General features: G+C 35.6%; 1 protein-coding gene and 1 pseudogene across 1 annotated transcript in view; both read right to left on the bottom strand.

Annotated features, from left to right (window-relative positions):
* Nucleotides 1–27,998, bottom strand: part of LOC125812279 (F-box/kelch-repeat protein At3g06240-like) — a 36,755-nt gene that overhangs the window by 4,783 nt on the left and 3,974 nt on the right. The gene's annotated exons all lie outside the window — the stretch shown is intronic.
* Nucleotides 3–27,091, bottom strand: LOC125812332 (uncharacterized; annotated as a pseudogene).

The raw sequence follows: 27,998 nt of genomic DNA, 5'->3' as shown, positions 1-27,998 counted from the left end.
AGTTAAGCGCGAAATTTAGCTTTATAATCACTCCAAAGTTGATCAACCGTCTTCCCTAGTATGTCAACAAAGAAGTGATCACTATAGCCATTTCTCATTTTCTTGTTAAGTTCTGCCACGAACCCATTTCTCAAACTGTTGCAATAATCAAGAAATTGAGCGGTTACATCGTAGACTTGGTCCCAACGATTGCCCTGGCCAGGTTTCACCCAGTGGCTTGACCCAAGACCAGCTTTGAGCCTCACATAATCAGCAATTCCTTCAATTAATCCTCCAGGAGCCCCACCGTTCCCATTCCACTGCCATACGTGAGTGGCTTCGTGGTATAATACTCCAGTGATCTCGATCTCTCCTAACATCCCTAGAGTAACCTTGGATGTACCTGCAAATGCATATTTAACATTTGAGTAATGAGTACTATTACTTAATTATATATATACATATTTATCTCATATATGACTCACAATCCCAAAAAGACATTATATAGTTTTTTCATATACGTGAAAACAGAGAAGTTGGACCAAGTCAATTGGAAAATTTAAAAGGATGATAATATAAAAGCCGCTAGAGTGGGAAAATGAAAATTTCCAATTACTTTATGCGTAGGTCAAGTAATTAATGTTTCTTGTAGTTAACCAAAAAAAAAATGTTTCTTGTAGAATGTTGCTAATACTCCTAATAAGGAATTCTGACGGTTTAATCAGCTTCAGAATGACCAAATTAGGTTAGTAGCATGGTTGGCACAAGTATCGAGGCCTTCGGTGCTAGTTTGGACCATTAGGCGTTTTAGCCTATGAAATTTGGCCTAAGGTTAACTTTGGTCAACATTCTTGGAAAACACGCTCGGATGAAAATTTCGTCAGCGTGGTTAATTCTGGAATGTCGAGTTTGGTCTAGAATGACCTTTCGTTCGCTTCCCGAGGCTTCCGATCTAATCTCGAGGATCGTTGTGGAATTGGGCTAAAAATGGCATTTGGGTGTAGAATCCACTTTCAGTCAAAATGGCCTCGTATGGAAATTTCGACTACGCCATTGAGTTCGGAACGTCGAATTTAGTGGCGTAGCATAGTCCATTTGTGCACACAGGGCTCCAAACGAATCCCGAACACCCCATCGGAGACTTCAAAGATAGAAATAATTTGTTGGTGCGCCTGGTGCACCCTCGCCTATAAGACAGTCATTTTCAGCTTTTCTTCTAAATTTCAAAGTTGAACATCTTGAGCTATAGAGCTCCAAATTGGGTGATTCAAGAGGCTAGGTTGTGAGATTTTTTGAGGAGAACGTGTTGGTGAGCTCGGAAGCTGCTTTGGGACCTTCGTTTGAGGCAAATTCTTGCTTTCACCTGCTGCCATGGCTACTTTGTGAACTCAATTTGTGGGATATTTTGGGACTTGATTTTTCCCTCATTCTAAGTCCGAATTTGACGATTCCAATAGCTATTTTGAGTGGTTTTTCGAGGAGAACATCGTGGTATCGTCGGAATTCACTGTAAGCCTCCTGTTTCTGGTAAAATTTACTGATTTCAGCTGCTGTCCCATTTCTAGTTCTTGAGAAAATCTGGGTTTTGGTTGCATGTTGATATTGTGATGTTTCCGAGTGCCAAATTGTGTCCCATTTTGGGACATGAGCTCGGGGAACTGATTAGGACCTATTTTTGGGGTTAATTCCAGAATTTCCAGTGCGGGTCCCACTTTCTCCGTTTTGACCCCGAAATTGGTTTGTCTCTGTTTCTTGCGATTTTAGTGTCAAAATGACCGTAATAATGTTGTCGTTCTATTTTTTATAGTGTGGCAGTGTCCTGAGGCCGTTCGGAAAGGGAAACCTCTGGAGAAGTGATTTTGGAGCGCGCGTGATCGGCCTATAGGTAGGCTACGGCTTCCCTCTCCTAGATTGAGCTCGAGAATGTGAATGCATGTTGATAAGGTAGTTATTGAATCATGTATAGGTGTTTAGAAATCATGTTTTCAGCCTATTTCAGGAATTATCGGGTAATTGTGAGCATGATATGTGTTATTAATTGACCCTCTTTGCTATGTGGAGTACTTGTATGCTTGATTACTTTTTATTTGAAGCATTTTGAGCCTTAGTTTAGGTTTGACTAAGGCTTGCCTTAGAAATGCATGATTCAGAACCGATAGGCCTTAGTTTTTCCCCGACGTCGCTTGGCCGACTTAGATCCCTGTAGACTGGTGTAGCAGACTTGACTCTGATAGTTTAGGCCTTATTTAAGCGATACATTTGCTTCGATGATAGTCATCCTTATTTCTCCGATACCACGGCTTCACGAGTTACATCGGCGACACTGGGTTCCGCTCCGCGATTTGAAGTTGGTTTTTGATTCGGTTCCAAGGACTTACATTGATTGGCTAAGTGTGGACGGCGTTCCACGGACACTTATGATTATGGATCGATTGGGACTCTTTCAGCAACCACATTGGCTCCTTTGTCGGGCATCCAGATCTAAGCTTCTGCCTCGACCTCGTTGATATTTTCGAAGAGCATCCGATTCAAGGTCCAGACTGGATCACCCGGATACTTATATAGAGCATCCGGTTAGAGGTCCGGCCTCAGTTACTTGATATTTGTGATTGGTTACTTGGATACTTATATCGAGAATCCGGTTAGAGGTCCGGCCTAAGTTACTTGATACTTGTGATTGGTTACTAGGATACTTAAATAGAGCATCCAGTTAGAGGTCCGACCTTAATTACTTGATACTTGTGATTTGTTACTTGGATACTTATATAGAGCATCCGATTAGAGGTCCGACCTCAGTTACTTGATACTTGTGATTAATTACTTTGGTACTTCTGGTAGGCATCAGGTCCAACCTCCGTACTGTCAGATTCTACTAATTGGGGTTGAGGTTCTGGTTCGATGTTCTCCGGTCTTAGGTTCTCAAATATAGTTCTCTTTAGTTATAGTTATTATGTGTACTCGTCGGGCTTATGAGGGTTCATTCGGGTTTTTATTTAAATTTGTTCACGAGTGTACCTTCTAGGCTTATGGGGTCCAATTAGGTGTAGTTAGCTTATAGATTACTTTAGTTAGTTCTTTCTACACTCTTGTGCATTCCATTGTTTACTTAGACTTCCGTTTTGGACCTCTGTTTGTGCTATTCCTTCTTTTCATATTGCCTTTACTTTTCAAGTTCAGTCGGACTATAATGCCTACTAAGTACTTGTTGTTTTGGTACTCATACTACACTCTGCATCTATTTTCGTGATGCAGGACCGAGCCAGTAACAACCAACATCTGGAGGTGAGGGTGAGCACAACGTCCTGATCATTGCCGCCTCCTTCTGTACATATATTTTGTGGCTCGTCTTTTATACTTGTGACAGGTCCTTTGTAGTTGCGTATATTTGTGTATGTTGGTCCACTTCTGGGACTTGTACTCTTAGTATGGCTCTGTACTTGTGACTTCCAGGTTCTGGGTTGGCTTACCTAGTGGTGGGATATAGTAGGTGACATCACGGCTCGAGGAATCGGGTCGTGACATGGACAGATGGGGTAAAACAAATTACTCTCGTCCCAAGACTAAATATAGGGTTGTGTTATTTTTCTTAAAACCGATTAAAAAGAGTATACTGCATAAATTGGGATAAGTATTGTATTGTGTTGTTCTTAATATTAACTACTCATATTTTTCAAATTATTTCTCAAATCTATTGTGATTATATATCAATTAATATAAATATTATAATATATATATATATATATATATATATATATATATATATATACACTTCATTTATTATTCTAAGGGAGTATAAGGTCCATAATGAGCAAGTAAAAATAAACGAAAAGAATAATAAGCTACAGAGATTGATGCAATACATATAAACTAGTAGTAATACTTTATTGTGGGACACAAATTTATGTGCAAACAAATCACTAAATTACAATAAATAGTAAGTCCGAATTTATAATTTTCAGAATATAATAAGTTTGATATTAAAAAAAATTAATAATTGAACTCAAAAAAGGAAGTCAACAAGTCCACCACGATTGAGTCCAAAATACAAACAAGGACTTGCCTTAAAAAATATTTAAATATAGACTAGCAATTCTTTGAAAAGTGGGTGTAACAAAATAATTAATTGAATATAACAGTAAGATGATTTATTGATTTATTTTCATTGTCCTATAATTATATGTTCTTAATTATAGTAAGTTACAGCCAATGCGCTTTAGCCGGCCGAAAGATTATGTAATTCTTATTTTAGTGAAGCAAAATGCATTTATCAAAAATGGCCAAATAGTTAGATTGTTTATTTGTTTGATTTATAAATTAAATAAGTGATTGAGTATTTAATTATCAATCCATATTATTTTTCATAAAATATGAAGAGTTGGTGGCCTAGATGGTCACTCAAGTTATGGTTAATGTTTAATGGATTGAATTTGAATGATGGTTATTTTGTGTAGTTAATGGATTGAATGTGAAGAGTTGGTGGCCTACACAAAGTCGTTCAACTTTGTGTAGTTAGTTTTGATGGTTATTTTAGTTAAAAATATAATTTTTGGTACCTATTTAATGACGTGATAATTATATATTTTAGAAAAAAATATTTCAAAAATTGAAATCAACATGTAAATTTATTTAGAACCCAACCTATCCTAAACTCGACCAATTCTTGACCCGACCTGCTAATGGGTTAATTATATAAGAGCTCATTTTAATAACATTTAATACCATTTTTTTCCGCTTTTTTTTATTAAATACGAATACATTATACCCTCGATGTACATATGAGCTAATTGGAAATGACTTTTAACTTGAGACTAAAATAACGCAATTGCTGAAATAATCAACAAATTAGCCAATTAAGGAACTACTCATCGAGAGGTAGCCATAATGCTAGGCATTATACAATGTGTTATTTAACTTAGCTTCAGTTAACATTAATGTCCTTCAATTTTGGGTGTCTCATAAGCATTAAATTTGTATAAAATTAAACAAGTAATCACATGTATCTTACATGACATTTATAATGTGTGTCTTATATGACATAAAAACAAATTAGTTATGTATCTCATGTGAATTGTCATGTAGGACGTGTGTGTCTACTTGTTCAACTTTATACAAGTTTAAGTATCACTTGTGCACACTCAAAGTTGAAGGGCATAGATGTCAACTGAAATCAAGTCAAATGACATATTTATATATTATGCCTAACTTTGAACTTTAAATGATTAGCATACATATAGGGAAAATGCACAAGTACCCCCCAGCCTATGCCCAAAATCCCTGAGACACACCTAACCTTTACTAAGGTCCTATTACCCCCCCCCCCCCCCGAACTTATTTTTTAGTTAATTGTTTACCACTTTTCGGCCTACGTGGCTGAGTCCGTGATTTCACCTATGTTAGGCGCGTGGGTGCAGCTTTTAGACAGCACTGACCAATAAAAATTGGTCATGTGTTAAAATAAACTTGGAAAAAATAAATATTAACTCAATTGTCTTCTTCTTTATTATTGTTCTTCATGTTTGAAAAAAAAACCTCCATTATCATAAATTGATCCTTTCTTCGAAAAGCTAACAAAATAAAATCAAGAAAAAACTAACCTTTGAACTCAATCACGATTCTTGATGACTTAGAAGTAGGGGTGTACATAGGTCGGTTTGGTTTGGTTTTTCATTAAAAAAAACCTAAACCAATTATGTCGATTTTTTAAATCTAAATATCAAATCAAACCACGCAAAGTCAGTTTTTTCGGTTTCGATTTTAGTCGGTTCTTTCGGTATTTTTCGGTTTTTTACAACTTAACGGTGTTTGAAAAAGAGATCAAATACATTTTCACCTACCTGTGTGATAAGCTAAACTTAAGAAACGTTAAATGAATAGAAATTTTTATAAAGACGGTAAAATTCACATGAGTACAAAATATATTTTTTTGAAATAAAATATATAAACATTGAAAACTATAAACTAACTAAAAATATATTAACAAAGTTATAATATTTTTTAATCTATAAATAAAATAAAATTATATTGAATGAATGGGAAAGACATGGGTCTAGCCAGACCCCTGACATCGGGTGACAAACCTTGATGATGGCAATTTCAAAATGAATAAATAAATAAATAAATATATATATATAAAATATTTACAAAATTTTACAAACCCAAATTTGAAATAAAATATATAAACTAACTAAAAATATATTAACAAAGTTATAATATTTTTTATCTATAAATAAAATAAAATTATATATATAATATTTACAAAATTTTACAAGCCCAAATTTGAAATAAAATATATAAACATTGAAAACTATAAACTAACTAAAAATATATTCACAAAGTAGATTATAAGTAATTTTTTTTTCTATAAATAAAATAAAATTATATATATAATATTTACAAAATTTTACAAGCCCAAATTTAAAATAAAATATATAAACATTGAAAACTATAAACTAACTAAAAATATATTAACAAAGTAGATTATAAATAATTTTTTTATCTATAAATAAAATAAAATTATATATATAATATTTACAAAATTTTACATGCCCAAATTTGAAATAAAATATATAAACATTGAAATCTATAAACTAACTAAAAATATATTAACAAAGTAGATTATAAATAATAGGATAGCTTTTTGAAATTTTGGGAAGTGTAAAAGCTACTTTTTAGAAAGTTGAAAAAGTGGGGCCTGGCGCGTGTTGAACAAAGCTTTCAACCTATTTGGTTTATATTGCCACGTAAGCCGAAAAGTGGTAAACAATTAACTAAAAAATAAGTTGGGGGGGTAATAGGACCTTAGTAAAGGTTAGGTGTGTCTCAGGGATTTTGGGCATAGGTTGGGGGGGGGGGTACTTATGCATTTTCCCATACATATATACTACTTAGTTTCTTGAAATTAATTGGTGCATTTTTGTTCTTATGAAATTAATATTACATAAATCTTTATCTTTAGTCTATTATTAGAAATCCATTATTTTGAATTTGAAAGAATATCGTATCAGGAACGAGATTTGTGCACCAGTTAACAATAACGGAAGATCAATGAAATCCTTTTGAAGAATTACTCCAAGCCAAATTTTGAATTTCTAGGAAATAAGGTAATTGATTCACAAACTAAGTGTCAATTTGTCAATAGATGTTTATCTGAAGAAAGAAATGTGTATTCCTCTTTCAACCCATTAGTTTTCTGTTCTTACGTTCTCTTTTCTCTTATTTCCTCTCTCCTGATAAGAGTAAAAAACAATCTTAAAATAGGGAGTGAAAGTGGTTCATCAGTTACCCCGTAAATGTTCCTACTTCTTTTTTCAAAATTATATTTTTTATTTTAGAATCTTTATCGGGTTGGGTCGGATCCACATGGGTGACCCATGACCCAAAACTTATATCTCCCGCTTCGCACATGGTGTACAAGACCCAAGTTAATACAATATCAACTAGACACATAAATCATACTATTAATAGTTCGTGTGACTCGTGAGCATCAAGAGCTTACCTATAGGGTTTTACTAGCTCTACACAGGAATTCAATCTCATTTGGAAAGAATTCACTACTAATATGAGGATATCATTACTCACAATACCCCAGACTTCATTCGCTACTTCAATAGTTACTTATTCGATCCCTCATCCTCTTAAAGAGGTGAACTCGAGTTAATGTTTAACTTTATATACACAATTACACTCAACTGTAATAGTCGGCTTGTGTATACAAGTTAAATTGTTCATTTTAATCATCTTCCCTTTCTAGTCGAATCTATATATTCCATATCAACGGCTTTCCTAGACATGAACTACATTGCCAAATCACTCATGGATATTAATAACATGCTAAAGTAGCAACACCGATCGAAACTTCAAGAAACAGTAAAAGGTCAAAAGGTATTTCAATGAATAGTTAATATAACTTTTCGAGGTCTCACACAGTGAAGAAGCAGGGAACCATTCATTCATTAACCCATTGATCACTTAACACTTGTAGTTTGAGACACAGTATACGATGTTTACACCTTATACTGGTGCACGTATCTCATGCTTTCAATTATTCAACATCGTAGAAACTTTGGTCTAAACACCTCTAGGTGTTTAACTTGAGTTTCTCTCTTTAGTGATCCTCAAACTCATTTTATTAGAGACACTCTTGTCTGGTTTATAAAATAAGTCATAATATGGTACTGAAAATCATCTTTTCATGTTCTCTAACGTAAGATGCAATTGCTCGTATGAGAGAGCCAATCTCGAGACTTGTCTAACACACTCTTTATTTTTAAAACATTATAACATTCATATGAGATATGAATATAAATTCAATAGTCTTATGTTGATGATAAAATGACAACAACTAAGTTGTTTTACAATACATAAAAAATATCATATTCTACACAAACCTAGAACCTTAACATGTTTCTCAAATAAGTCTCTAGATATTGCCTTTGTAGAAGAATCAACTATCATTTCACATGTAGGAATGTATTGTAAATTTATTTCTCCAATTGCTAATATGTCTCTCACAAAGTTAAACTTGATGTCAATGTGTTTGCTCTTGTTGTGATACTTAGGATCCTTCATGTATGCAATAACTGCTTGACTGTCACAATATAGAATCATGGGGCCTTTAGAATTCTTTGCAATATTCAAATGCTCAAAGAACATCTTTAACCAAACAGCTTCTTATAACGCAGACGCACAAACCACAAATTCAAATTTCATGGTTGAGAGAGTTGTGCAAGTTTATTTCTTACTTTTCCATGAAATAACACCATCGTTAAGTAAGAAAGCATAATCAGATGTTGATTTTCTATCATTCCAGTCACCAGCCCAATCAACATCTATATAACCTTTTATGAATCAATCAAATGCACTATAACATAGTGAATGATCTGCAGTTCCCTTCAAGTATCAGAATATTCTCTTTACTTCTTTTCAATGATATCTTCCAAGATTGGATTGATATCGGTTAATCAGAGTTATGGAATGACAAATGTCTGGGTGATTACACATCATATCATACATCAAACTCCCGACAACACTAGAATACGAAACTCGGGACACGTCTTCCTTATTTCACTCTTTGGACACATTTCAAGTGTTAAAGTTTCACCTCTTGCTATAGGAGTATCCATGAATTTGCAACTATTCATTCGAAAGCATTCCAATATTTTCTTTATGTAAGTTTCTTCAGATAAACTCAACAATTTCTTGGAACTCTCTATTTGGATCTTAACACTCAATATATAGTCCACTTTGATGAGTCCACAAATTGGACTCATTTAGGGCTTTATTTTGATAGAAATAGTGTCCTCAAATGCTTATTTTGTCTCAATATCTAATGAAACCTCTTAAGTTTCAGGTATTTGAAATTATAGTGGAATCATGGACACTTAGGTACAAAAAGGAACAAAGAGGCTGAAAAGAATGAAGAAGCTAAAGCCTGAGCCTCGCCAATTATACTTGGCGATTCGCCGAAGGGACGCACTCCACCCTTTGTTCCAGTACGCGAAGCCCTGAATGAGAAGGATCAAAAAGGCGATGAAAGGAGCAGTCGGCGCTTCGCTGAATAGTTCCGCGAAGCAGTACTATACCACCCAATGGTCCAGAACGTGAAGATGCTGAAGGCAAGCACAAAACGGTGATGAGACAGAAGAAGGGCGAGTCACCGAGTTATTCGGCGGCCTCGACTAACCTTGCCGAGCGATCCGCCAACACTAATTTCTGAAGTCTATAAATACTAAACTCTTTATTAATTTTAGGGGAGTCGAATTATTATTATAATTTTCACAATAGAATAGTACTTTTTTGGGATATTTTCTCTCAAGTTTGGAGAGGGTTTTTTGGGAGACTTGAAGAAAGAAGAATGTCATCTTCCCTAAGTTGGAAGTGAGTCTTCTCCATTCTTCTTCCTTTGCTTAAATCAAGGTTTAATTCCTTATACTCATTTGATTTTAGTATCTTGTTAGGTGTATTTTGTTATTTCTTGATGTGTGGCTAAAAACCCCCATTCTTGGGGTGTGATTTAGCAAATATGTGTTGATATTATTGTTTGGTCTTGTTTGCTGATAGGTTAGATATATTTTAATGGTGATTTCACCTAGTGGTTGTGGTTTAATTTAATGGGTTTGTAGTTGCAAATACAAAACCACCACGTGTGTTTTTGGCTTGCTCGAGAGAGAGAGGTCGCGAAACCAAGACCGCTAGACTGATGGCTTAAGGAGTGGGTCGACATGAGGTTCAACCCGAGAGGGTGAGCCCTAGTCCCATATCCTAACACTCAGCTTGAGAGAGTGAGTGGGGTAAGGCGTAGGTTGGCCTTCATGCGGCAAATGGGTGTTCGAGAGGAACCTATTTGAAACGGGGTAAGTTGCCCGAGAGGGAACTTATTTCCATCTAAAGCTTAGTCTAGTCACTATTATCTTGCAAATTTCCTATCGAAAGCATGTACCCAACGATTTATCTCAACTTGTATTGCGGTCACACCTCAAGAACTTTTCCCCATACTTGATTTTCTTGTTATTTTTGTTGTTTTTACTACTTGTGACAAAAACCCCATTTGATATTTGACACTTTTGTGTCACCCCCTTTAATTTACTATGTTTTTGTTCGTTAATGTCTTTAGCTACGACTAGTTAGAGCTAAATTTATTTTTCTATCAATTCTCAAAACCACTCCCTTGGGACACGACCTCAACTTTTAGTTTGGTTACCATATTATCGACGATCGTAAACACTCATACCGTAGGTTAGTGTCGTTGGTCACGATAAGCATCACGCTTCACCTGAATTTTTCATATCAAAGGATTTTGAATGCCACGACTTGATGGTTTTCACATACTTCAAATTTTTTTCCAGTTAATAAAATATCATCTACGTAAAGAGAAAGAAGAACAAATTTAGCATTGGACTTTTCTTACATAGATGCAATGGTCTTCATCGATCATAATGAAATCAAATGATATTACCTCCTTATGAAATCTCAGGTACCACTGTTTTGAAGATTGCTTTAGGCCTTAGATTGATCTTTTGAATTTACATTCTTTCCTTGGCCTTTAACAACAAAATCTACGAGTTGTTCCATGTAGATTTCCTCTTTAATTCTTCATTGAGAAAAGCGGACTTCATGTCCATTTGATGTAATTCTATATCTAAACGTGCAACAATAGCTTAAAGTAATCGTATGGAGGTAAACTTTACAACTGGTGAATTTTTTTTCTCATAATCTATTCCAACTTCTTGAGTAAAACCTTTTGCCACCAATCGTGCTTTGTGTCATTCTATTGACGTATCAGATTTGTGTTTAACTTTGAGAATCTATTTATTCTCAACAACTTTACATTCTTTAAGAAGGTCAACTAGATCTCAGACTTTGTTGGTTTCATAGACTTTAATTCTTATTTCATCGTTTTTACCCATTCATCCCTTTTAGGGCTCGATAAGGCCTCAGTTACAAAATTAGGTTCATCCAATATTATAGGAGATACCAAGAAAACATAATCATCAATCTCATAAGATCGTTTACGTACACTTTTTATTGCACTCTTATGTAATTGAAGTTTAGATTCATCTATGAGATTTAGAGATTCATAACTCCCACTTGGATCAGGAATCATTTCTTGATCCATTGAGTTATTGAGTATGTTTGACGACATTACCTGATCTTCTTAATTCAACATTTCGTAGAGAGGCTCAACTTCTCTATTTCACCTTTTTTGAGAAAATTATTTTCTAAAAACCTGACACCTCGTGATACAATTTCAGTAATACTTCCAGGAACAAGATTTGTGCACCTGTTAACAATAGTGGAAGATCAACGAAATCCTTTTGAAGAATTGCTCCAAGCCAAACTTTGAATCTCTAGAAAACAAAGTAATTGATTCACAAACTAAGTGTCAATTTGTTAGTATATGTTTATCTGAAGAGAGAAACTTTAATTCCTCTTTCAACCCTTTCGTTTTCTGTTTCTATGTTCTCACTTTCTTTTTTTTCTTCTCTCTTGATAAGAGTGAAAAACAATCTTAAAATAAGGAGTGAAAGTGGTTCAACAGTTACCCCGTAACTGTTCCCACTCTTTTAAAAAAAAATTGTATTTATCTATATTTCAGAAACTTTATTGGGTTGGGTCAGATCAGATCGGATCGACATGGGCGACCCATGACCCAAAACTTAAAGAATTAGTTGATTGTCCATTTACTTATACATGAGTACTTATATCTATTTATATACATGCTTTCTAGGTTCAATGAGTCATTTTGAAGAAGAATGTATTTATCAATTATGACATTTACGATGATAAATTTTGAAGTGATTTCTCAACCTGTGAATATGCTTGTCATTCACCATTATGAAATATACTTGAAGACATTTGAATAAGATGGTCTCTACATTCTACTATCTATAACTCTTGTCTGTATTTCTTGTAATATATTACTCAACTTTTATAACATGGTGTCAGCATAAAATTCATAAATTAAAGATAAAGTTAACTCGACAATTAGATCATGGAGGTGGTGAGTTTCTCTTATTTGTTATTGGTTGATTTATAAAATTTTAATTTTCTGAATATAACTTGTTATCACTACTGGTGACCATCTTTCACCACTTAAGCACATATAAGAAGGCTAATGCCTCTACTATATCTAGCCTCAATTAATCGCTAATTGTTCTCATGGATTTTGAATTACAAGTTGATCATTCTAAATTATTTTAAGTGTCAATGGTAGAATTTGTTTAAATGGAGTATATTATTTTCTGTTGCATAATTTTAGATGAATGGTTTCGTAAATCTCTTATTATCAGCGGGTTACCAATGCTCTCTCCGTTTATTTTTACTTGTCACTGTTTGACTTGACACACCCATTAAGAAAATAATTATTTATGTCACGCCCCGATCCTAAACCCTGGAGGTGGCCGGCACTCGAGAACCATTGTTGATCCCCAAGCGTACCCTTGGTCTAGGTCACTACTTAGCGGAAGAATTACTCAAGAATATAGGAACTTCAAAATCAACCTCAAGAACGAATTCATGGATACAAGTTTACATGATTGGTGTGAGGGCGAACAAACCCAACACTATGAAAGCTTACATACCTCGAAAGAACTAAGTTCTTTGGTGAAAATCCTCAAACTCGAATGAACGTTTGAACTTTCTTCTTTCTCTCCTCTTGAACTCTTCTCAAAAACCCTAAGTGTGTTTTGGAATTGCTAAAACTGACTCCAATCAGTTTAGACCCCTAAAAAATTAACAAAAATGAGCTAGGCTAGTGGTGGTAAGGAAAATACCAAAATACCCCTCCTTAAAATGGATGAACTGCCTTACCTAGACAGGTTGCACTCAAATAGGCATTTCGCATTCATCCCAACTCAAAATTTAGCAAACTCGGCGGCATTGGAAAGAGGACTCAAAGACCTTCGATTTGATACCTCATAGGCGACCTAACTCATCATGTGCTGAAAGTTATGGTCGTTGGAATTTGACCCAAAACTCACAAATTTGAAGATTCAATTGTACCAATTTCAATTTAGCTCTTTCTAATTTAGCTTTATCTAAATTTAGCTCTTTCTAAGACCGAGATGTTACAATTTATATAGGTACTTTATCATTCTATCCCTACTAATTAATGTTTAGTATTGGATCTTCAAAAATGATATGGAGAATAATATTTAATGCTAGGGGTAAAACATAGAAAAAATAATTGTATTTTATTGCTATGTCAAAAGTCACACGTAAAAATGAAAATCTATTATAGGAATAAGTGACAAGTAAATGTAAACGCAGTGAGTAACATGTTTTCCCTTTTTCCTCTCTTTGACCTTTTAAAAAAAGAAAGTTTGTAACTATAAAAGGTCGTAATATTTTAATGATTCAAAAATGAATTACGGCGCACTTTGGTCTATTACATCATTTGTTGAGGGTGAGACAATGAATTTAATGTAAATTTCTATGGCCCGCGTAATTATATTTTGGTTTGATAATTAATATAAGTTAAATCCTAAAGATAAGAAAGTTACTTAGTTGTAACATCTTGCAATTTGAAATAACTAGGAAGAAGCCAATAATTGGAAATAGTCATTTTTGGAAAGAATGAAAATCTGGAAATTTTGTTAAGTTAGAATAAGTTGAGTTTTGGTCAACTTCAAACAGCCATAACTCCTAGCTCAGGATGATTTATGTGTATTTCCAGATATGTTTGGAAATCTCTTGGAATGATCTTTCCAACGCCTCCGAGTTTGCAAGATTCCGAGTTCGTGTGAGTAAGTTATGCCTTTGGAAGTTGGGTTGTTGGGTTAAGGAAAGTCTAATCCGGATTTTGGAAGGGTAATTTAGTCTTTTCCTTACCTAATTATTCTAATTCGTTTTTAGGAGTTTAATTGGGGTAAAGTCAGATTTTAGTCAGTTTAGAAAAGTGAATTTTACGCTAGGGCTTGGAGAAGAGGAGAAAAGAGAAGAACGTTCAAGATTCGTCGATTTCGTCAAGGATAGCTTGTGGATTTCATCGGGGGTTATCCCTAAAAGGTATGTGACATCACAGAGCATTGGGTTAGTTCACCCACGCACCAACCATGATTAAATTCAGCGAATTTAAGTCTTTGAAAGTTTAGAAATTGGGTTCTAGATGAACATTGTTGAAAGTTTCGTTTGAATTTCTTGTGGGTTGTGTTGTTGGAGTTTCTTGCGATTTGAATCATGTTTTTGGGTGAAATTTCAGTTTGAATCTATCATATATTGAGGGTATAAATGATTCTAAGTGTTCGGGGAAGGAACAATTGAAGTTTAGAGGTTTTAGAGATGAAAACAGAGAAGAAAAGTCGTCAAACACCTGTGGATAAGGGTGGGGCGTCGCGCCAACCAGTGCGCCCCAAAAGGGTCTCTGAATCTTCACCCTTGGGGTGACGTGCCAACCAGCGCCCCCCAGACCAGTCCCTGAATGTTAAGGGCTGGCTCCCCGCACCTCTTAGAGTGCCAGGGACGCTAGTTCTCCCCATTTTTTCCCCACCTTTTCGTACTTGTTCCTTAGCAATGTACCTATGTTTTCTAGTTGATTCCAACACTCTAAGGTACATCCAAACATCATAAAATCATCCATAAACATGAGATCATGAACCTTGAATCCATAATCCAATTCAAGAAAAGTTAAGATCAAAGTCAAGAGAAGTTAAGAGTTAAGTCTAGAAGTTAAAAAGCAAGTCAAAGCAAAGTTTATAAAGTTTTCAAAAGTCTTTAACAAACATTTTAACCTTGTTTTAAGACTCAAGTTTCAAGTTAATCAAAGAGTAAAGAGTTGAGTTCATTTCTCAAAAAGCTATAAGGGAACTAAGTATTCCCAAGAGTTTAAAATGTTTTCACATTTGAATAAGAAAGGGAAACATCGATTTCCAAGAGAGCTTTTAAGCTAAAAATTTGAGTAATTATCTCAAACAAAAGAAAGAAGTTTTGATTTTTAAATCATATGAGCTAAGTATATTTTGAGAGTAGTATTGAGCACCGATATGGGGATGCGAGTTCATATTAACTCAAGTCTCCATAAACCATGTAGCCATCATGGGTAGTAAATGATCATACTTTTTAGATGACTCCTTAAGATGCTTTTAGCATAGACTAGTGGATCCACTAAGTTAAGCGTTCTATATGACGGCAAAGTATATGACAGTTCTGGCAGTGTGGGAAAGACGTTGTATCACCACTTGGGATCATAGTGGTGGTTGTCGGTTAGAGAATCTCCCACAGAAACTACATTACTTTGTTATATGAGTAAAGTTGAGTTTGTTATTGCATTTTCTTTGACGAACTAAGTTGCTTTTACTGTTTTATAAAGCTTTTCATATATTGCATGTGTCTTATTTCTTTATTATGAGTTGAATTATTCATGAGTTGAGAAGAGCCAAGGTAAGTGTTTCTTCCAGAATTTTTTCAAGCATATGTATTGTTTAGCTTTCCAACTCGCATACTCGTACATTCAATGTACTGATGCCATTTGGCCTGCATCTTATTATGATGCAGACGCAAGTAGCCAGGATCAGCATCCAGCGCCTCGTTAATCCAGTTTGAGCACTCAGAGTCTTGTGGTGAGCCTCATTGCTTCCGAAGGGTCCCTTTTATTGCTTTCAGTTTTATTATTAGCTCATTAGGATGTCATGGGCCTGTCCTAACATCCATCTCAGTTGTTTAGAGGCTTCATAGACAGTCAGTCAATTAGTTAAATTCATTTGTCACTACTTTATTATTGGCTTATGTTTTTGAGACTTGAGGTTGCCATTTTGGCTAAGTTTGAATGCTTATTTAACGACATTCTAAGTTATTTCATCAGTTCCTTTTTAGACTATTTCTTGTGTTTAAGTCTTCCGCTGAGTAAGTAAGTCAGGCCAAGTGTTCGCTTGGGGCCAGCAATGGTTCTCGAGTGCCAGCCACGTCCAGGGTGTAGGCTCAGGGCGTGACACTAGTAACTTTAAACCACCCATAAAGGTGGGAAAGGGAAGTTACCTAATAACTTCCAACTACCCATAAAGGTGGGAGTTACCAGGTAGTTTTAAAACTACCCACCATCTCCACAACTCACGATGACGAAAAGTGGAAATAACGTTCAAAAACTCTCTAGAAAAGGGTCCTCTCTCTGCCATAAAGTATAGTTTTATCCATCAAATTTATTCATAAAGTGTAAGTCAAGGGAGAGAAACAAATTCTGAAGAATAATAGAGAAAAGACTTCCGCTCAATTCAAGCAAGATTACAGAAGAACACTATGGCTGATTTGGATATGTATTATTGATTGAAGTGTGTGGGTGTGTGTGTGTGTGTTCTACAGACGTTTCTTATTTTAATTACTATTTAAGAAAATCAATAATAGTTGAATGGTGAATTAATTATTCCTAAATTTATATTTCTCATAAAAGTATAAATATCTCTCACAATTATATTTATATATTATTACTGAAATTGAAAAATTAAATGCACTCCTCTTGGTTATACAATTTAATTGCCAAAATAGTAATATTTAAGAACAAGAAATATGTACTTGAACTAAAACACATTCTTCTAAGTAAGTCTCTTTCGATTACCTTACTTGTTACAACTAATTATTAGACTATTCGCCTCTCTCTATTACAAATAAGTGTAGATTTAATTATAACATAAAATAGATAGATGTCACTAAAATATTAACAATATATCAATACTTCAATTAACGGTATTACTTCTTCTGCTTCTCTAGGTTATAGAATTAGTAATATGTTTATACGTAGTAAACAATAGATACATGTTAATAATAAATAAAATAATATATAACTATAAAATAAATAGAAATTAAATCTATAGCTTAAGCTCATACACATAAAATTTAGAAATAATACTTACTATTATATAGAAATATCATGATCCATCAGTTTCTCAACACAAAAGAAAATTACTCCATAATAGAAATGGTATCACTAACAAAAATATTATTCTCCATTAAATTACTCCATAAGAAAATAGAAGAAATATTCAAGAAGAATAATTTCACTATTTAATTAAAAGGAGGAACTAGAATATTTTTCAAAATCAGATAATTAAAAAATAGTACAAGAAGAACTTAAAGAAATATATGGATTGTTTTGTTTCTGCCCCTCTCTACTGCTTTAGCAACTTATTCCTCGTGTTATTTATAGTCATTCTCTGAAGATGAAAATCACCCTTTTCTCTTAATTGTCCACTTGCAAGTTGAAATTTTTGACAAAATTAATATGGTAAGTCCAATGCACTCCAACATTTGATAAATTTTTCTTTCTAACTCGTCTTTTGCTTTGTTTTTCACTTTGGTGCTACTACATTTTTCAACTTTTGTTTTCCATATTTGCTGCATCTTTCTTTAATTTATTTCTTTCTTATTTGTTCTTCTTTCCATTTTTAGCTTGTGGGTTCCACACAATGAAAAATATGTGTCCAACTCTTTTCCATATTTGCAAAATTTCTCGTTCCTCTCTTTCATAATTCTTTAATATTTTCATTTGTGTTGGATAATTTCTTTTAAATCAGCACTTGTGTTTCTTTTGCCACATATCTACTTAGTTGATGTTTTCTTATTGTAATGCACCATTTTCTGCAAAGAAAGATTAAAAATATTAGTATTAAAATTAAATAATAACTTAGTATATATATGTTATTTTTCTCTTATTAGTATGTGTGTGTGAAAATCATATAGTTCTACGATCATGAATTATTGATAGGATTTCTGAATGTTTAGATTGCTTATGTTTTCACTATCTTTTAAATCTTTACATGTGGTATCAGAGCCAGATTTAAAAACTAGTGGTTTTTCATTAATATTAATGTTTCTCCTAATTTTGTGAACCATAATTATGTAAATTAAAGATTAAAACGGTGACATCCTGTAAGTTGGTGACTAGAAAGAAGCTTAATACTTGGAAATAGTCTTTTCGGAAAGAATTAAAAATCTGGGAAAAATTTGGTAAAGTATGGAAAATAATTAACTTTTGGCCAACTTTGAACAGCTATAACTCCTAGCTTAGGATGATCTAGGTGTAGTTCCAGTCTTGTTTGCAAAGTTCGTGGATTGTTCTTTCCAACGCCATCGAGTTTACTCGTTTCCGAGTTCGTATGAGCGAGTTATGCCCTTTGAAAGTTGGGCAGTTGGCAGGGAATCCGTCCGGAAATTGTAAGGGTATTTTGGTCTTTTCCCTAGCCTTGTCTTTGGATATATATTAAGGTGTAAGACTAATTTTTGATCAGTTTTTCCCTTTTTAAAAGAGTAAGAGTTAGGGTTCTTGAGAGAAAAGGAGAGAAAGGAGAAGAAGAAGCAAACTTCGTAAAGATCGTCGTGGTTTTCTTCGAGGCTAATCCCTATTAAGGTATGTGAGTTCATAGTGTTGGGTTGGTTCTTTCCCCCACACGCCAAACTCGTTTAATTTCGAGAAAAGATTGATTATGTTTGATTGAGGTTGTTGGTTGGAATTGTTGAAGTTGTAGTTGTGTTGTGTTGTAGTTGTTGTTGGTTTAGTGTATGTTCCCAGTGGTGTTTTTGAGTTGAATCTTGTGTATGTTGAGGGTTTTGATGATTCTAAGTGTTTGGGGGATAAAGCTTTGAAGTTTAGAAGGTTTAGAGTTGGAGAAAAGAAGGAGAAAAGTTGAGTTTTCGGGGAAAAGGGTTGGGGCGTCGCGCCAGCCAGCGCGCCCCAAAAGGGACTCTGAGGTCCAGTCCTTGGGGCGCCGCCCCTACCAGAGCCCCAACCAAACCCATTTGACCTTTGAGGTCTGGCGCTCCGCGCCTCTCAGAGCGCCAAGAGCGCCAAGTTTTCCCATTCCTTCCCCACTTTCTCATACATGTTCCTAGGTATTGTACCTATGTTCCCTAGTTGTTTCCAACACTACAAGGTATGTTTAAACGTCAAGCACTTGTCCAGAACACGTGATCAAACACCTTGAATTCATGATTCCAATTCAAGGAGAGTTAGTTTCCAAGTCAAGTGAAGTTAAGAGTTGAGTTTAGAAGTTAAAGAAGTGAGTCAAGGTAAGTCTTTAAAGTTGTTCAAGAGTCTTTATTGAATGTTTTAACTTCATTTTAAGGCTCAAGTTTCAAGTCAAGTAAAGAGTAAAGAGTCAAGAGTTTCAAGTTAAGTCAAGAGTTTAAAGTTGAGTTCATTTCTCAAAATGTTATTAGGGAACTATGTATTCCCAAAGAAGTTTCCAAATGTTTTTACATTCGAGTAAGAAAGGAACTATGATTCCAAAAGAGCCTTTGGGCTAGTTTTTCAAGAAAAAGGAACATTGTTTCCAAGTGAGCCTTCGGGCAAAGTTTTGAGTAATTATCTCAAATAAAGAAAGATGTGTTTAAAACACTTATGAGCTAAGTATTTTTGGGAGTAGTCTTGAGCACCGAATTGGGGACACGAGTTCATATTAACTCAATTCTCCATAAGAACCATGCGCCAACATGGGAGTTAACGGGTCATACTTTTTAGATGATCACGTAAAGTTAAGCTAGTGGATCCACTTAGTAAAGTTAGCTTCCTATATCACGGCAAGGTATATGATGGTCCTTGGGCAATGTGAGGTAAAACATTGTATCACCACTAGGGCTCATAGTGGTGATTGTCGGTTAAAGAAGCTCCCACTAAAGTTATATTACTTTTATATAAGTAAAGTTGAGTTGTTATTGTTTTATCTTTAACAAGCTAAGTTGTTTACACTATTTTACAAGCTTTATATATCACATGTGTCTTATTGTTTTATATATTGAGTTCAGTGATTCATGAATTGAACAGAGCCAAGGTAAGAGTTCTTTGTACTCCTTTCAAGCTTAAGTTGTGGTTTAGCTTTCCAGCTCGCATACTTGTACATTCAATGTACTGATGCCAGTTGGCCTGCACTTATGACGATGCAGACACAGGTACCCAGGGTCAGCATTCAGCACGTCGTTGATCCAGCTGAGCACTCCAGAGTCAGTGGTGAGCCTCTTCGTGTTCCGGAGGACTCAATTTTATTGTTCTCTTAGTTTTGTTTTATTAGGATTTTGCGGGGTATGTCCCAACATCCATCTCAGTGATATAGAGGCTTCATAGACAGTCAGTCAGTTGGTTTTGAGTCTCTCATCCATGTATATATGTAAATATTCTATTTTGGGACTTGAGTTGCCTTTTTGGCCAAATTTTTATTAGTTTGATTGTTTTATAATCTTGCATTGCATTGAGTTTTTCCGCTGAGTTAAGAAAGCCAGGCCAAGGGTTCGCTTGGGGGCCAGCAATGGTCTTCGAGTGCCGGCCACGTCCAGGATGTAGGCTCGGGGCGTGACAAAAACTATCTATTAGTAGTTTACTATGATTTGTTGCCTACACTATTTCGGTATGATTTGGTGTTTTAAAGAAACTCAGTGTTTACTTGAATAATTTTATATCTTCATGAAGTTTGACAGTAAAGTGTTTAGTATTAAGGAAAATAATTATTCATTTTTATGATATATTTTATTTTGAAATTATATATAAGTGATTTGTTAATCACCAAAGTGGTCGAATCTTTATGAAGAATTAATTCTAAAATAATGATTAAAATTATATTCAATTACTCATTAATTTTGATGTCTATACCCGATATAACTCTTATGGGTAAATTGAAGTTTTGGTTATAAGATATTTATGGATCACCCAAAGGTTGATTATTTATTTTTAGAACCATTTAGCATTAAGAAAATAATTTAGATGAGTAGTTAGTTTTATTTATTTATTCCAAGAGAATAAATATTATTAATTGACACATTAAAAATTATTGAATTACGTTGAACACATTTAAGCATCATTATGTCTAAAGTTGTATTTTAATGTTTCGCCCAAAGGAGGACATCAATATACATTTTAAACTACATAACCATTTATGAATCTAATAGTATGTGTTAAACTCATAACTCAAAGTAATAACAAATGAGTATGTTCTATTTGCACCATTTTCTCTTCATTAGCACTCTGCCTCTGTTACGACCTTTGACGGTCTTAACTTCTCAGACTGGTATGAATAGATCAAATTCCATCTTGGAGTTCCAACCCTCGCTGGAGGGGTATCAGCGATCTATGAATGCCACTCCAGAACCAAAGAACCCATGAAGCGTTTTGTTCAATGGGTGCTCACGAATTTATTATAATAATTTTCCAGTATTTTCTTTATACATATATAAAGTTTTCATCGGGATCAATGGGTACTCGAGCACCCGAACTTTAATACGTGGGTCTGCCCCTGTCTACGGACCATAGTTCCTTTCACAGACCGTAGAGTCTGTCTGTAGTAATCAACTGAAAATCCTAAGTTTCAGAACTCTAAACCACGAACCCCTTTTACGACCCGTATTGTCCACTCGTTGAATCCATTTACTAAAAAATCACCAAGTCTCTAAAGGATGAACTACGAAATCATTTTACGACATGTAGTCCTTTGTATGACTCATACTACCTTCTCGTAGAAGCTAATGTACTAAAATTTCCCAAATCTGAGGTCTGACTCTACGAGACCCAACTACGACTCGTGGCTCCTTTCGCAAGCTGTACTATTGGCCCGTACATGACATCATAAAGTTCTGAAGTTTCAGGGCTTGTTTCTATGAGCCTATCCACGACCCGTATAAGAAACTACAATCCGTAATTCCTTCTATAACAACCTGATTTCCATCATTATAGAAAAGCCAATGGGGAAAAATTTTGGGCCGGAAATTTGGTAGTAACTTGAAATTTCCTACCCTAGTCTAGACTTGGACGAAATTGGAGTTAGTGAAGTCTAGGGAAATCTGGTAACAAACGAGAGGTTTAATATGGAATGTGATTACATAAGTGAATAGCTAAGACGTTAAGGAACCCGTGCGACTTTACAGAATCAAATTTGGGTGAGTAGAACTCCCGAAACTGATATTAGCGTGAATGAGTATTTTCTGAACGTCCTGGTTTGAAAGTGTGTTGTGAAATGGGAGCTTGGAACTCAAATCTCAAGGTTCTGTCTCCATGCAAGCCGCCAGAGCAAGGCGGTTGTGGCGGGTTGGGGGCCGCCATAGCGGCCAGTCGCGACTTAAGTCGAAAATAAACCCCAAAACGTTATTATTCTGCAACTTTCGATCTTGAGAGATAAGGAACGACCTAGGGATTTTTCTTAAAGGTTTTCCACCTATTCTAGCACAAAAGGTAAGGTTTTTACTCCTCGAATCCATGTTTCGATCCGTAGAACTTAGTTTCTTGTATAATTATCGATGGGGGAGGGTTTTGATCCGGGAATTATGGTGGAAGAAAGCCCTAATCTGGGTATGGGGATCAAGGGTTTGACCTAGGGTTGATATTATTGATTATGATCTGGTTAATTAGGTCTTGTTTATTGATCCTCGCGTTATATTGATTGTTTGTAGACCAAGAACAAGCGAAAAGAATCCAAAAAGGAAAGAATCAAGTTTCTTAGGGGATTCAAGCATTGTTCAAGGTAGGTGATGGTTGTGATTTCATGTTTTGCGTGGTGTATGTTAGTAATTGTTTCATTGTAATGCATGTATGTATGTGAATGAAGCCTATTGATCACACCTAATGTAATTGAGTATGAACGAATGATTGTGTGCCATGAATCAATACTTGATTGTATGATTATGAGAATGTACATTGTGATTGTGGCTTGTTGAATGGATCAGGTGTCACGTTCCGACACACTAACTGGGATCGGATGTCACGTACCGACATATATATTGGATCGAGTGTCACGTTTCGACACACTAACTTAGATCGGGTGCCACGTTCCGATGCACATTTGGGATCGGGTGTCACGTTTCGACACACTAACTTGGATCGGGTGCCACGTTCCGACGCACATATGGGATCGGGTGTCACGTCCGGCACATTAATTGGGATCGGGTACTACATTCCGGTACACTAACAGTTTGGGTATGGGTTCCATGAGAGGACCATTGAATTGGGTTCCATGAGAAGACCATTAACTTGTCATATATACTTGTTATTGAGAATGTGGAATTGAACATTGCTTCGGAAATGATAAATTGTGTATGCGTGTTTTACTTTGTTGTGACTACTTATATATATTTCACTTACTGGAATAGTCGTGTGATCCTACCAGTACAATGTGGTTGTGTACTGATATTGCACTTGCTTGTTCTTTGTTGAGTACTGGGCATCTTCAGGCGGTTATTGACAGGCCTCATCTAGGAGATTCTTGATCAATCAAATTCAAGGGTGAGTCAGTTCTTCCAGGCTGCCATGAGTTCTCTTTTTTGCTTAGTCCATCTTATTTGAACCTACACAAGTACTTAGTTATTCTCTTGTTAGATGGGTTGCACCCATTTTCTTAGACTTGTCGTTCGTAGATGTTTTGGTACAATGACTTTCAGGTTCTAGGGGTTGTTCTTCCACATTAGTTTGGCTAGGTTATTTAAACCTTTGGAGTTTATGGGAACTCTATATAATCTCTGCATTTAAACCTGCTTCCATATCTTTAAATGCGTAATAGCTTGGTTAAGGCTGCTTAGTTAGGTTGTAGCAATGGTTCTCCCACCGAAGGGTTAGTGTGGGTGTCAATCACGACGGTCTGGGTTGTGACACTTCCCAACTGATCAAGACACATCTACGACCTGTAAACCCATGTACGACCTGTAAACTTGCTTGTATTCCCTGAGATACTTAGCTAGATTTCTGAAGCCTCAACCACGGATGGTTTCCACGATCTATAATGCATTCTACGGTCCATAGCATGAGTTCATGAAGACCAAAAAGTTGCAAACTTCAACTGGTTTTCTGCACATTCCGTATTTTTTTGAGTTATGCACTTCGAAGGTGTTACACTTGGCGTGATCGAGGTTTCTTTGATCGTGGCGATGTTGGCCACTATGTCATAGATTGCCCCAAGTGTAGGGTTGTAGCACCTCCGAGTAGAGGCGGTGCTCAGTGTCGTAGGGGTGGTCCCCCAAGTGCTTGAGAAGGTACTCAAGCAGGTGGAAGAGTTGGACCCAGTCCAGGGAGGATGTGGGCATTTTTATGTGGTTCCTGCTAGGTCGGAGTGTAAGGCTTTAGATTAAATGATTGCAAGTACAATCTCAGTTTGTTGTTGATCGACCTTTGCTTTATTTGATTCAGGATCTACTTATTCGTATGTATATGTTTATTTCTCTCCTCGATTAGAGTTGCATTTTGAGCCCTTGGAAATGTTGTTGCATGTATCGCCTCTCCTAGTTGATTCTTTAGTAGTGGATCTGGTTTGTAGATCCTGTGTTGCGACAGTTCAGGAGTGCAACATGCAAACTGACTTATTTTGCTTGATATGCTTGATTTTGATGTTATTCTGGGCATAAATCGGTTATCCTCCTTATGTGTTATCCTAGATTGCTTTGCCAAGACTGTTATCTTAGTCATGGCTAGTATTTCCCCCGGTTGTGTGGTAGGGTTCTGGTAGCCGCACATCAACAAAGATTATTTTTATGTTCGGGCTCAGAGGATAGTATCTAGCGGGTGTTCGGCCTATTTGGCTTTTATTGGTGATTTTAGCAGGGGGGTCCTATAGCTTATTTTGTTCATATGGTGCGAGAGTTTGTCTATTTCTTTCCTACTGACCTACTTGGCCTTCACCCTGAGCATGATATTGATTTATCTATTAACCTTGACTCGAGCACTCATTCTATTTCTATTCCACCCTACTGTATAAAACTTGCTTAGCTTAAATAGCTCAAAATTCAACTTCAAGATCTTTTGAGTAAAGGCTTTATTAGAACGATTGTCTCACCTTAGGGTGATCCCATACTGTTTATGAAGAAGAAGGATTGGTCTATGCGTATGTGAATCAATTACAGTCAGCTCAACAGGGTGACAGTGAATAATAAGTACCATATGCCTCGTATCAATGACTTGTTTGAGCAGTTTCAGGGTGTTATGGTGTTTTCTAATATTGAGTTGAAGTCTGGTTATCATCAACTAAGAATTAGGGTGAAGGACATCTCCACCTTTAGGTGTTTTTTTACTGTGGAAAAAGTTCTCTCTGGATTACTAAGTCACGACATAAGTAATCATAACTCATAAGACTACATTCAAATACTACTTGGCACTAATACTTCATCAAAAAATTGGGCCAGTGCGCACACGGCTAACATCATCTAGTAAATGAAACAAAGATCAATAGAAAGAGTCGTGAAGGACGTCAGAGTGAAGATAGAATCAGTTATCTGTCATATACAGCAATGGCTCTTTCTTTTCCTGTAGCAAGATATAATACATTATTCTGAGTTATCATTCCATCATTTATTGCAACTAAAATGCCTCGGCATCTAGTACTATACAAGATTCAAGGTAGCCAATTGTAGGTTAATTTTTAACTCGTACAATTGCACCACCTTAAGTTGATCAAGCCCTGTTCTAGTGGCAGCAGTGGTCTGTAACATTTTCCAGCCAGCAACAGAAAGAAGAGAATTAGACAGTGATAAGCTGAAACATAGAATGTTAGAAATTTTGGTACTGCAATACAAAAGGCAATGCTGCTGCTCTGAGATCATCTACTCATCTAATGTTCAGAAACTCAACTGATATATACAGAGTCAACAAACTAAATATCAAGTATGAGGTCTGCTCAAAAGGAGACTTCTCTCCGGACATTGCAGCAGTACTGATTTTCTGTACTTCACCAGATACAAATCACAAATGCAAGTCTTCTTGTTCGAAAACTCTCCTATCATGATGATATTTCTTCAGATTTGAAATCGTAACAACTTTATAACATCATAATGAAGGAGTAACACCCTTGGCATTAAATACATACAGATTCAGGCCTCTGCACAACACAACATTCCGTTCAATAGAAGCACCAGAACATATTCACGGAAGCAGATTTATTCTTGTGCAAACATCAAATAGTTCAAGTCCCTCTACATACTAGTAATTAGAATGTGAAAAAAATGGAGGCTCTGAAATGTAAAAATAAAGAGCAACAGTTGGTATTGGTGTTGGAGAGAATGGACTCGGAAGCACGAGCTTGGGATTACAGCATCAACTTGTTTGCTGATATGAAACAAAGCAAGAAAAAGCCAATATGAACCTGCGGTAGTTGCTGAATTCCTTCTAGATGCAAGGTCTACTATATAACCAATAATGTTTGTCTTACTTCACATTAATGAAATACATCTAACATTAAGTTTTCTTTACTGTTACAAGTTACAACTGATAAAAGAAGGATGATAGTGATATTTTGAGTAGGCTTTGATGGGTGGCATGTGAAGTCAAGTGATCTCATTTAAGTGGCATGTGAAGACAAGGTAAGAGAATCTAGCTAGCAGTTTTACCTTCAGATTGCTTCAAGACAAGCACCACAGATCAACTACAGATTGATATTATAGGACTAATGCCAGTTGCTAGGGCATTTATGAGGGGCCTTCCTTCCAAAGACGAGTGAAAAGAACCTAAAATAGTACTAAGCAAGTGCCAGTTTCACCTCTGTTTTTGATGCTTTTAGTTACAGTTCCGGTCAGTCCTGAGGTTTTCAAAGTTAGGTACTTCCTTTCGGCTCATGAGTTGTAATATATATTGTACCTTTTCAGGATGAGTGTATCCATCTTGGTTGTGTTTGTAAGTGACATCATCAATGCGATCAAGATTAAGAATATAAGTGAGAATATCTGTAGACATTGGAGTTGATCATAAAATTCCTTCATTTACATCCTTCCACGCTCTCATCCATTTCTTGAAATATTTCCATTGCCTCTTCTGTTCAAATGCCATAATCTCTCATATGACACTCAATTCCAGTCGCGATCTGACCTCTACCCTTCTCAACCTGGATCGGGAATCAAAATGTACTGGTATAGGTATGAAATCATTTTTATCGCTTCATGGTAGTAACTTACGTAAAATAAAAAAATCTAAGTTTATTTGATGCAATTGAACGAGTATGAAATCACTCCATTCATACTCTCTCTTTTGCATAGTGAAAAACATCAGATATGCCTTTGATAACTCTGTTTCATAATAGTTGTAGAGATCTAAAAGTGCTTTGTAATGAGTGAGCTGATAAATTTGGCTAATATCCCACCAAATAAATGAAAAAGAAATGAATTTGATATCTTATAAAAAAAAATTTGCAAAAAGTTGTTATTTGTGTATTATATTGATCATCTTTAAATACATAAGGAGGAACAAAGATTGCTACAATACAAAGGAAACTGAATAAAAAGAATCAGAAGATCACAAAAATAAGAGATATTAACGACATATGTGATAAGGTGAATTTACCACTTATTTATATGTCTTCTAACCATTAAATGAGGCTACTTATATAGTGATTTGTGATTATTCTAGGTGGGAAGCTGCAAAATAAGTTGTGCAAGGAAAGGAGTTCAAAAGGAGCAAGAGGAGGAATTGTTGTGCTGAGACCACTGTCAGGCCTCTCGCACCTGCAGGGAAAGAAACGCAACAGCAAAGAGTTCACTGTTCCACTAGAGTCACGCCTGCGATGAAGTAACACCACTGCAACTCGCAACAGCGAAGGGACACCACTTCAGCAAAACTGAGGAAACAATAACAGGACCGCTCCTAC

Source organism: Solanum verrucosum, unplaced genomic scaffold (assembly GCF_900185275.1).
Source record: "Solanum verrucosum unplaced genomic scaffold, falcon-dt-bn FXZP01000115.1, whole genome shotgun sequence".
NCBI lineage: Eukaryota > Viridiplantae > Streptophyta > Magnoliopsida > Solanales > Solanaceae > Solanum > Solanum verrucosum.
The sequence above is the reverse complement of the archived record's forward strand: the minus strand, read 5'-3'. Positions and strand labels throughout refer to the sequence as shown.